Source organism: Balaenoptera physalus (assembly GCF_965194825.1).
Source record: "Balaenoptera physalus genome assembly, chromosome: X".
Lineage (NCBI taxonomy): Eukaryota > Metazoa > Chordata > Mammalia > Artiodactyla > Balaenopteridae > Balaenoptera > Balaenoptera physalus.
In genome coordinates, this window is record NC_138903.1 from 68,266,907 (window position 1) to 68,279,623 (window position 12,717).

Here is a 12,717-nt window from a genome sequence, read left to right on the forward strand (position 1 = left end):
ACCTGACTTAATGCAAATTTAGATTAATTTACTCTTTTCCCCCTTATATTTTCCCCAACTTGCTCAGGACTGTTTTCACCATAGCTATCCTAGTACAAAGTCATTAAAGATTACTTTTGGCAGTTCAGTTTTCCCATCTTGGGATCTCTTCAGTTTTCCTTTGTGACCTGCTCCCACCATTTACTTCTGTCTTTCGAATTCTAATTAACTCATTCACACCAAGGTTTTTAAGTAAGTATATTTCTAAAAGAACATCAGGATCAGGAAGAAGGGAATGCTTACCTCCAAAGGGCTGGTGTTTCAGGCATTAGTGAAGGAAGCATTTTGAAGCAGAGAGCCCTACAGGTGCTCCCTATATCACATAGGTATGTCCTGGTGTGAGGCTGGACCTGCACTAACATACTTCTTTCTCCTATGGCGTATGTGCAAAATTCCCTCACTCTGATCTAAAGATACTACTCAAGTCTTGGGAATTGCCTTCAGCTGCCTCTTGTTCATCTTCCAGTGGTGCTGATGGTGGTAGTGGTGGTCGGGTGTTAGGTGCCTAATACAGTGTGGTGCTGGGCTCTGGGACTCTTAGGCTTCTTGGAACACCATCTTTAAGAGGCTGTGGGTATGAGTCTGGGCTATAGGAAACCAGCCCCTTTTTACTCATTCCTCCCTAAACACTGAGAGGAAATGGGTGCTTACCTGTACTTCCTGGTCACAAGGACTCTGAGGGGAATGGGGAGTTGGTGGATAGGAAATGGTGAGTTAAGTATCTCCAAACCTCTTAAGGAATATTTATTTCATTATCAGGGGTTTGGAGGTTTAAATATAAAAGAATACCCTAGGCAGATGTCTTCCCCACCTTGACCTCTCCTATTGGGAGCTGCCTAAGGGACATCCTTAGATAGGGTGTGTCCACTTTCATACTTGAACACAATAACTGAGAGTCTGTGAGAAAAGATAACAGTGAAGATTGCAGTGATCAACTGTCTATGGATGGGACCAGGGGCACCTAGCTTCAGCAAAGGGCTTCATAAGCAAATAGGCTGTGTACCACAACCTAAAGCTGAGTTCAACCACAGGATTGGAAGACAGTACACTGTGGCCCTATACATAGAAACGAGAATTTCTGTGTTAAATATGAAGCTTTGCAGGCTGTAGTGGTAGCCCTGCATCATTAATCAGAAAGAGAGAGAGAGAAAGAGAGAGAGAGGAAGAGAGAGAGAGCGAGCGTTAGCTCAAGCTACCCCTGGAAAACGGAAATGTTCAGTGTTCACACAGTGGCTTGCATATTTCACTCTGACATCTCACTACCATGTTGTTCAACATGATAGTGATTAGGTAATGCTAAGAGTTTTATTTTTTTCTTTTTCCTCTTGCTTTCTTCATTTTTCTTTCGGCTTTCTTTTATTTTGTTTTCTTTTTATTTTTTCCTTCCAACCTCTTTCCCTACTCCCTTCCTTTCTTTCTTCCTTCCTTTCTTCCTTCCTTTCTTTCCTTCTTTCTTTCTTTCTTTCTTTCTTTCTTTCTTTCTTTCTTTCTTTCTTTCTTTCTTTCTTTCCTTCCTTCCTTCCTTCCTTCCTTCCTTCCTTCCTTTCTTTCTTTCTTTCTTTCTTTCTTTCTTTCTTTCTTTCTTTCTTTCTTTCTTTCTTCCTTCCTTCCTTCCTTCCTTCCTTCCTTCCTTCCTTCCTTCCTTTCTTTCTTTCTTTCTTTCTTTCCTTTTTTTGGGGTGGTAGTGAAGGTGGATTGGATTGGTTGTTCTCAGAACAGGGAGCTGGAATTGATGCACAAATCAGTAGTGTCCTTGTTGGAGTGGCTGTCACATGAATTCTTTGGAGATCTCTGGAGAAAACAGAAATAAATTGAAACGGTAAGCTCCAGTTTTTAAGTGCATATTAGCTATTATCTGTGCCTTTCACCCTGGCTGTCTTGAATTGACCTCTTCACACCAGATTCTGAGTAACCTGTCAGATCTGAGGGTGGTATGGATATAGTAAATCTGGACCATCCTTGTATGTCTTTTCTTTGGTATTTGCACAAACAAAAATAATTATACAGTTGGCTGCCTGAGGTGAGAGGGAGAAGGCAACTTTGAACTTGGAGAAATGTAAGTTTGACATGGAGAGGATTTTCATAATGTGTTTCCCTCAATTGATATTGAATAAAATAGCCCTGTGAACATTCATGATTTAACCAACTCTTTATTAAGCAGAGTTACTTGTATGAATGTGTAGGATGTTTTTATCTACTCTTTGCTATAATTCTTTGTAGATGATATTTTTATCTGTCAAAATATTAAATTAGATTTGTGTTATTTTCAAAACGAGCTATGATTAAAACATAAAAGAGCTATAATATCTCAGAACCATTACCAGCATGAATCTGTGTTCCTATTAGCTTATATAAGTTACATACTTTCACCTTAAAAGTGAATTATAATTAATGTTAGCTATAGAGAGTCTGCTTTCAAAGAAAACACTCCAGAAAGAAAAAAAAAAAACAAAAATCAAAACATGTTTTTAATGAGAGAGGAAATAAGAAAATAATGGAAACAGTTGCTCATAGATAAGCTGCATCTATCAGAATAAATAATCAGTACATTTAAAAAGTCAACAATGGATAAAATAATTTTGAATTAAATTTACATTTTTAGACACATAACTGACAACTTATTTTGACAAAATGTAAGTGAAATTGTTTTCTGGTTTGCATGTTGTTTTTCTTTTGTGCTCAAAGAGGAAATATTAAGGAAGGTGCCTTCAAACTTTAAATGATGAGGCTATCAATAGCATGAAACTGTTAGAAACTCCATTCAGAGATTAACAGAAAGGAAATGATAGATTTTTATGGTGCAACATGACCCAAGATTAAATCCCAAATGACTTTCCTGCTCCCTTCTCTGCTATCAACAGTGGTGTGCAGGGACTTCATATTATACTGCTGTAATCTTTCCAGGGAAGAAAAAAGTTATAATTTTATTCAACTAGGAAAGCTATATTTGTTAGAGAGCTTTGGGTCATTCAGCAAGGAGTATATCTTTCTGAATATTTTAGTTGCTGTAAATCTCAGGTATGGTGGCAAAAGTACCAATCTTACAGATGAGATTCAACTTTTTTTAATTGAAGTATAGTTGATTTACAATGTTGTGCCAAATTCTGCTGTACAAAAAAGTGACTCAGTCATACACATATAAACATTTTTATATTTTTTCCATTATGGTTTATCACAGGATATTGAATATAGTTCCCTGTGCTATACATAAAGACCTTGCTTATTAGATGGGATTCAATTTTTTCAGCCCAGGGAAAGATTCTGAGCTAGCAAAGTTTTGGAATACATAAATGCCATACTCCAAGAAGTCTGTGCCAAAGGGGAAACTTTATTTAATTACAAAATTTTCTTTGCACTTGTTAACACACGTACTACTCTACCTTGCATGTTTGCAGTAATATTTCTGTGAGACAGGAACCATCTTTTGTATCTATTCTGTTGGGGCCAGTGTAATATAATACAGAATATTGTAAAGGTGAATACATACAAGAGGGACATTGACTCTTCCAAAAAGCTCACTGAATTTCCACCTAGGGATTTTTAGGAATTAATGGACTCAATTATCCCCCTTTGCACTAAGTAACTGAAATTAAAAGGAGAAAGAAGCATGCTTTCTGTCTTCCTCTGATAGACACTTTTGGCACCAATCCGATGCTTGGAACCAAAAAGGGAATTTAACTCCTTCTTCTGACACCTACTTAATCCTGGAGGAGAGACCATAGACAGTCCTGTTTCCCTTGCCCATTAAAGTGACATCCCCAAAGCCTTCCTCTTATGCCGTAGGTTCCAAGAATCAGTCACCAGAACCCTAGTCAGAGAATATGAAATTATCAGAAACAGATTCGAATCTTGTCATTCACAGGAGCAGTGCCGAACATGTGAGGCTCTTTTATGCTTTGGGAAGTGACATAGATCATCAGTTTGCATTTTACAGTTGAACTGAAGCCCAGAGAGTTGAAGTGAATGGGTTAAGTACCTCTGTGAGTCCATAACAGAGAAAAGGAAGAATCCTAGGTCTTGTGACACTTTGTCCAGTGCTCATTTCATTTTACTGCCTAACAAGGCTTGAGGATTAACAGACACATGAATTATTCATTGAGAAATGTTAAAAGATGTCATTTTGAAATCATTCAAGGACTTCTCAATACCGGGGGCACAATTCGTGTTTCTCCCAAGGGCACTGATAATGTAACAAACCTTGATTTGCTGGGCTTTACCACGGTTTACTTGCAAGAATAGGAAAGAATTATTCCTACTGTGCTGACAGAAAAAAAATCCCAAAATGCAAATTGATGTACACTAGGTGCTGTAATATAATACTACCACAGACTTGGCCGTGGACTGGATGCTTATGTGCTATATCGAGTGCCAGGGCGTAAGTTTGGCAAAGCTGTAAGAGAAAATATTAAGAAAGTCTCGAGGTCTAGGAGACTTCAGATTTGAGAAGGGGATCAAGATACAGGGTATCTGCCTTGCAGAAACAGGTATATGGGGCTTAGGATAAAGTGTGAGGAAGCTAAATATTGTAATAATTGCTGGTATGTGAATCCCAAAGAGGATGCAGTAGTTAGTGGCTTGACTATCACTAATGTTTATCATATAAGAGGGTGATAATCGTAGATTTGAAAATTAAAGTGAGCTCTCTTGGTATAGTCATTGCGAGTAGAGTGTGCTTCACAGGTATCACTTTCATTTGCAGCAACAGCCAGATGCAGATAGAGCTCTTGAGAAATAATCAGAAGTGCACGATCTTAACCAAAATCAAGTCTGTATAGACCCTGGAGATTTGTGTATGGGCCAAGAAGTTCACTAACTCTGATTACCTAGTAAGGAAACCAAAGTTTACACCGTTGGCCATGATCAGTATGTGGGTCACATAGAAGTGTGACTTATGTCCAGCACATAAGACAAGGCTGCCTATTCAGGCTCAGTTGTATCTCAGACAGCATAATTGCTATCTCACTAGGTACCTAAAATATATGCAAATGTCTACCCCCAAGTCAAAAGCCCCTCAATTTCTTCCTTAATTATTGACAATATATTTGTTTCTTCCAAGAGCTTTCGCTCAGTGTTACACTATTTATGGCAGACAATGACAGGGTTTTGTCCACATTCTCAGCAGCAGAAGAAAGGTTTTAATATTGTTATAATTACTTAGCTAAGATTCTTTTCAGCTTTACTTGGCAGATCAGATTCAGATATTTCTCATAAGCTAATAAGATGCCACCAGATATTTCTTAAAAGCTAATGACTTATTTTTTATATGATAAAATAATTCTTACAAGTTATTTATAGGATAACAGTACTGATGATGATTTACTGTCTGGAGTATTAAATCTTTTTTAAATGACACAAAGTGACGTATGAATTGGATCTTTAAAACTAAAAATTTGTTATTCTGGGTGGCTACTCTACTTTGAAGTGTCTGACCAAATGGTATGCTGGAAAATGAATGACATGTGGAAGATAGACTGATTTATTATTTATCAGATGTGTTCGTTTTTTAAATCCTTTCAATTCCAAAACTGCAAAAGGAAATGTTTTCTTGATATTTATCATTAAGGTCACTTCAATGGATATAATTAAGCCACCCTGATTACAGAGGTAAGACAGTGGCTCCGAACTACAGAAACAATTTCTGCTCTAGATTAACTATGAAACGTTGAAGATCTCTTTCTCTCTCTTCTTCCTGGGAAATTGAAGTTGTTGAAATTAATGCACATTTGGCAACTTGGCATATATTGTGCATATTAGCGAATCAAGGATATGCACTAGACATTCTTGTAAAGAGTCTAAAACAAAAGATTGGTGTTACCTTTAAACACAATGATATGACAAAGTTAGATAACTTTTATTAAAAATTCTATCAGAGGTACTCTAAGATATGAAGTTATCTTTATACATGCCTCTCGCAGTGGAATCTTGAATGATTATCCAAATAATTCAGTTAATGTCGATAGAGGAAGAGCATAACCCGGGTCCAATAAACAAACTTTTCTTTAAGGGACACTGTTGTCCTCTTACTCTTTTTGTCCAATTTACCTGGTTAGCTTAAAATTGTAAGTGTAGAAATAATTTAGAAAATTGTCTTTGTTTTTGTTTTTGTTTGGCTTAGGTAGTAGGGATCTGCAAAGGGGATTTTTAAATCTATATTTTCCTGCCCGTTATTAATTTTTATAACTAAAGATTTTACTCATTTAATATTCTAAAGATATATTTATTTGGCAGGTTCTTCCCACATTTCCATAATAATTATAGCATTCTGCTTCTATCTTCTTGGGTCCAGCTTTGACTGGGACCTGATTTTGTTCTTGTTTTGTTGTTGTTGTTGCTTAATCTTTTTTTTTTCCCCCTTCATTCTAATATATTTTAACTCTGAAAGTACAACCAGACTTCTCTTTTTTTCTAAGGATGCTAAGCTTAAAGCTAGGTGGTACTAATTTTTAATACTTCATAAAGCTAATTCAGTATAATAAAGGAAATTTCAGTCACTAGACTTAACATTAATCTCTCTGAGGAAGAGCCACTGATGATAGAAATACCTGGTTTTGTTGTCAAAATCAGGCACAGTCCATATCAAGACATCAGGTACAGTAAAGTCTTTCCCTCTGAAAGTCTATGACCTCCAAATCTTATCAGGACTAAAAAAAACAATTTGTGTTAATTTCACATCAATGGATATAAGAAATTCATCCTGATGATGATCAACCTAGCTGAAGCACAATATGAATATGACAGACTGCGAAGTTGTCAGTCTAGGTAACCAATCCAGGTTAAGTAGGGAAAATAGACTTTTGGGCTCTAGTTATCCAGAGTCGGGGATAATCCATTAAATTATGGGCTGCCCAGCTTTGCTCTGGCCATTTGCTGAAGGGTCCTTTTGGTCACGGAAAGTAGAGTAAACTTACCCCAATTTTGGACCATGAAATTTGATTAAGCAAAGCACCGTAAAGACATTTAGCAATCTGCAGAGACAAGAGTGCTGTTTCTCAGCATTCACAGAGTATGACCTGGATTATATTTTACATATAATTACTTGTTAATAACCATCTTGATTCAAAGTTACAGTTGTAGTAATTGAACATTGAAAATTGTCATCTGTGTGCCTGTTCGTCTTTCCTAGGGGAAAAAAATAACTCAGGATATTTAAAGCTGCCTGACCTCTGGGAATCAGTAAATTTGAAAATCCCTGTGACATCATTCAATAAGGAAGAGACATTAAGGTTGATTACCTTAGGTTATAAGTTTCTCCCTGACTGGGACTTGGGCCAAACATACAGAGCTAGAATAAAAACCTATGCTAAACCAGTATCTGGAAAATATGGGCGTGATGGTTAATCCTGCTGGCTCTTACCCAAATGCAGTGGGATCTCCAGTATGCAGGATGCTTTAATACACTGGATAGAGATGCAGTCTGTTCCCCAGCATTTTCATTTAGTGACACATTTGTGAACTTGAAAGAAATATTTTGGACACTGTAAAATGAAAATTGATGGTGAACCACCCTAATAAACTCTCCTCCAAAGACTGTATGATGTTGCTTTGGAGATTTTAAGTCTAATCTAGTAATGCATTCATGCATTAACCCCCTTGTCTTATTGGGCCAAAGAATATAAAATACTTCTAAGTCGTGATGATCAGTTCATTATCTTTTCCCATAAACTGTTAGCATGTTTATTTAAACAATGGAATTAATTTTCATGTTTAATAGTGTGTTTTCAAAATAAGACTTTAATTTCACATAGCCTTTTTGTGGGTATGGAATTATTTTTAGGTTTGAAAAATTCATTTTGGAATATAAATTAGTTTTGATTTGCTCAGTCTCACTGCTAAGTGTGTTGATTTCATTTTCTTTATGGAAAATTCTGAATCTTTGGCCTTGTTCTATTCTCACAACTCTTGGAAACCAGTCTAGTTTTTATAGGAAAGGAAAAATAATCAGAATTTTTCAATATGATTTATGGGTTTAGGTGTACATTTAGTGGTTCCCAAATCCTCCTCAAAGCTCAAGCTGTGAACTTCAAGGCAGGGCCAAAGTCCTCACCATGGACTAAGGGTCAACATCAGATTCAGGTCATCCTTGAGCTGTTTTCTCCCCCTAAGAACTTATGCCCTATTCGAAATCATGTATCTTCCTAGTAATGACTCCAGAAAAATCTATTAAATATTTAAGAAACTACCTAGAGTCTAGAATTTACCAGGTTTTTAGATATTATCTACTACTAGCTCTAACTTTGGTTTTGGGTTCTCTGCTATAAAACTAATAATGATTATGATTTATTGTGCACTTATGATGTACTAAGCATTGGGCAATATCTCTTATTTCTTGAAAATAACTATGTTATTGCGCACATTTTATAGATAAATAAAAACAATGTGAAGAAATTAAATAACTTTCCCAAAGTTTTACAACTGTCTTGTTTGAATTTCAAACCCAATTCCCTTGGTTGCCAAAGTTTTTCCTTCATGCTATACTATCTCTATATTATAAAATCACATCACACTATTTTGACCCTTTCCACTTGAGAATCAAGAGAGTTTATAATAGAAGGAGTCAAGATGTACCAATTTAAAAATAATTTGTTCTTTTATTAGGTTCAGGCTGGGTGAACTAGGAAATAAGGGGGTAAAACACATAACGTGAGGAATAAAAATTGATAAAAAATGGGGATCATAGAAAGTATAGATGAAGTACTTTAATTCTCTTTAACCAATCTATATGGTGTGATTACTACTTTTCCAGCATAGTATGGGTAATAGTAGGAGTCATATAAGATAAAGCCCCTGCCCTCATGGAGCTTATTTACTTGGGGAAGATAAAGTAGAACATATTAAACCTGACTATACAAAACAGATTTAGAAGATATGTGACTTCATGACATATTTTTCCTTAAACAGAGAATCACTATCCCCTTTCACATTTAAGCTGAAGTGACGCAAAAAGGAAATCATATTAGAGCTTTTACAAAAGATTTGCTTTTCTATCCCTAACCTAACCTACGTCAAGTTTAGAGTAAAGGTTCTGAATTTCAGATATAAGGCCATATTAGAGACTAGGACAGAATATGTGGTTTTAGATGCAAGTTAAAATAAAAACAAGGAAAGGGCACAAACAAAAATTTACAGAGAGACTCTCCTAAATAAGTCTCGGGGAATAAAATTATGTGTATACTTGATTGCCAACCTCCTATTACACTCTCTATTGGGTATAGGGCATCAGAATTGAAGGGAAAAGCATGAGATCCTTCATATAAAAAACTGATGCTAGATACCAACCATCAGAAGAGAAAGTAGAGCTATATTTATATTTGTGAGTTATTTTTTTCCTTAAGACCAAGGATTTGGAGTTACAGGATGCCTGTCCCAGGTTCACAACACAATCTATGGCTATATTTCAGAAAGAACTAACCAGAATCTGGCTCACATACTTAAATTTAGAAGCTCAGTGTTGTAAACATCTAACCCACCTAGTTACAGAACTCTGGGTAAAAAATTAAAAGCAAAAACCAAAAACACAGTAACAGGGTTTTAAGATAGTTCATCTCCTGATAATGTTGGTTATTACCCCATATCTTCCTGGTCTCTGCAATGCTCCCCACCCCCTGCCCATGTTTATGTTTCCTTATCCAAGAGGAAATAAAGGAAGGAACTTGGGACATCCATCGCTGATTTAAAACTCTGTTCTAAATCATACTTTCAGCAGGTATCAATTGCAGGCTTGAGCTTCAAGTTGTGCTCCTTTGGGACTGACTTGGGGTATAAACCTGAACAAGACAGCAAGATTTCTCATTTTTCAGTTTCTTTATCTATGAAAAGAGTGTGATTAAGGGCACCTCTTTCTATAGGGTATGGATCATAATGCTAATGCTTACTAGGTACTTTGCACTCCTTTGGTCAGAGTTCCTCTATACAATTTGTAAAATGCCATGTGAAATTGCATTGAAATCACTCTGGGAAAATTAAGTTGCACCTGTCTTTCACCTGATAGGTTTCCTTCAGTACATAGGAGCATTGCATTTGGTCAAGCTTGCAGTTCTAAATGCTTATAAGAAGGGTAATAGTTATAAGGCTTGCAGCAGAATAAATGAGAAAGAGATGTGTGAGTTTTATGGATTAGTGAAATCACTGCTTTTATAAATGCCTTATGAATGGCCTAACACATTAAAAACTATTGTGGGTTTGTACCCTAAATACATGGCAGATTTTACAGAGCTGAACATTTGAATTGCTCAATTTAACATTTGATTTTACTCATTTCTCTTTTGTTTTGTCTATTGTGTCACTGCTACCAGTCTACAAGTTTTCAAGGAGAGAGGCCATGTCTCCCTTCTTTTTATCTCCAGTGACATCTAACATGGTGACTTGATTTACTACATGGCATTGCTCATCACTTAATTCCTTTGTCCTTGACTGATAATTTAGCAAATTGTAGCAGCAGAAAAGGAGGTAAAGAGGAAAAAGAACATTTGTCTCATTTTGGTTAATTTCCAGTCTTTTATGTCAGTAGAAATGGATGTCTGAGTGTCTGTGTTTCTGTATGTGTGGGGGCTGGGGTAGAGAGAGAGAAGAGGAAGAGGTAAGAGTAGATGTTGGTTTTTTGCACATAGTAAAGACCACTGGTTTCCATGTCATTGCAAAAAGAAAAATGAGGGATACTTGTTTCTGGTGATTTGTATGCTGTGGTGATTTAGAAAGTTGACAGCCTTAATAACATAAACAAAGCTTTCATTCAAATAGTTGGACTATATGAGGGGGAGAGAAATATGTGTGAATACACACATACTACAGAATGTGTAGTTGGGAGGAAATGTGATGTGGATAAAAAAAACACAAGGATTTTGAATTAAAACTTAAATTCTACTCCTGGCTCTGCTATTAACTTGCTATGTAACTCAGGATGAATCCCCTGCTTTCTCTAGCCCTCAGTTACCTTGTTTGTAAAGACTAAAGCATGAGAAGAGATTAGAAGGTTATTAATAGAGATGTAATAAAGATTAATAGTCTAATCTTTATTTTAAATACTCAATCAGTCTGCCAGCAATTTAAAAATTATAATAAGGCTCACTGAATCATCATGATGTCATCTTTGGGCTTATTAATGAAAACAGCATGTTGCCCCAAGTGCTCAATAAGTATTTGCTGTCTGAACTTGTTGAATTACTTACTCCATATGTAGGCTGCTGAGCAGGCTTCAGTGTATGATGTGAGGGGTTTAATCTGATTAAAACCTCTCCCTTATTCTCCTCCTATGGTATTGTACCATACTCTTTTTTGCTTAGGTCTGCAATAGTTCCCATGAATAATTTAAAAATAGGCTGCTGGGAAAATGTCTGGATGCTTTTTGTGAAGGTCCTGGATAATATCTTCTAGTCCTCTGTCCTTAATGCATTAGCTTAAATCTACTTATTTTCTGAGGTTAAAAGTAGAGACACTGGCCCTAAAAATGTTTTGATGAGGAGCAGTCCATGACAGGAATAAGTTTGTGCACATCACGAAAGTCTGCCTAAGATTATGGGTCTTGGATTGGATATGGACTCCAGGCAGGTAGGTTGTGATGTGAGGACTCTTGATCAGATCTGAGGTGATGAAGCACTTAAAAATAAGAACACAAAATTTCTTCATATTTTTCCAGTTTTTGTCTAGAATTGGACCTATCTGCCAAATCAAACTTTCTACTAGACTTAGAGTATCAGAACCTTAGGGATAATTTAGTCTAAGAAGTCCTTCATTTTACAGATGAGAGACTGAGCACCAAAGATGGAAGGAACTTTCCTAAGGTTATACCACTAATTAGTGATACGGCCGAAACTAGAAGCCAGGTATCCTATGCCTGACCAGTGTTCTTTCCCCTATATCCTGCTTTCTCTCAGCTTAAGTGGCCTGTTTTGGGAGTTGAAAAAGCCAGCGAGTAAAACAATAATTTTATGGTATATGACTGTTCTAGAAGAAATTGATGAAGTGACTCCCAAACCAAAATCCACTTGTTGATATCTTGCCTGAGTCCTGTCCATGAAATACAATAAATTAAATGATCTAAAAAAAAAAATTCCTGAGAATATTCACCATCTTAATAGAATCTGCTTCTAGTCAGCTGGATTTGCCTGGTAGAGTTTATGATTAATCTGCGACCCTGCTCAGTCATTGAATTATGTCCCTATGGTTTATTACTCTAGTTTGTCCTCACATATCTGCCCCATTTAGGTGGTACTTGGATAATTCTTGTTCTACCTTTACACACGGCAAACTACCAGTAGAGATTATAACTGTCTGTAACTTCCTGTCTGGGCTTTCTTTCTTAGCCCTCATGACAGACTTCTGTGGATACTGGGGCATCTGAGAATGCATTACTCATTCTCTTCTCAGGTCTATTTATTCAGCATTGTTACCTTCTTTTAAAGACAAAGCAATTTAGAAAGAACTTTAGTCTACTTTATTTTCACCATTAATTTTCTTCATCAGGTCCTTTTAAAGCATATATTGAGAAGTTCCTGTGTGCCTAGCACGCTATTCGCTGTCTTAGAGGCAAGAAGAAAATGACAAAGTGTATTGACCATCTATTTTGTGTTAAGCATGGTCTTACTGGCTTTTACTTGCGATACCCCACGTAATCTTAACAATACACCCCAGGAGTAGGCATTGCTTATTATACCATTTTACAAGAGGGAGAAAGAGGGAGAG

General features: G+C 36.4%; 2 protein-coding genes across 2 annotated transcripts in view; both read left to right on the forward strand.

Annotated features, from left to right (window-relative positions):
* The window catches only part of LOC309653088 (uncharacterized protein), a 372,770-nt gene that overhangs the window by 118,970 nt on the left and 241,083 nt on the right, over positions 1–12,717 (forward strand). The gene's annotated exons all lie outside the window — the stretch shown is intronic.
* Positions 267–12,717, forward strand: part of GPR174 (G protein-coupled receptor 174) — a 46,262-nt gene continuing 33,811 nt past the window's right edge. The window contains exon 1 of the mRNA XM_082447439.1: positions 267–1,858. The gene's annotated coding sequence lies outside the window, so the exon portion shown is untranslated. The remainder of the gene's footprint in view (positions 1,859–12,717) is intronic.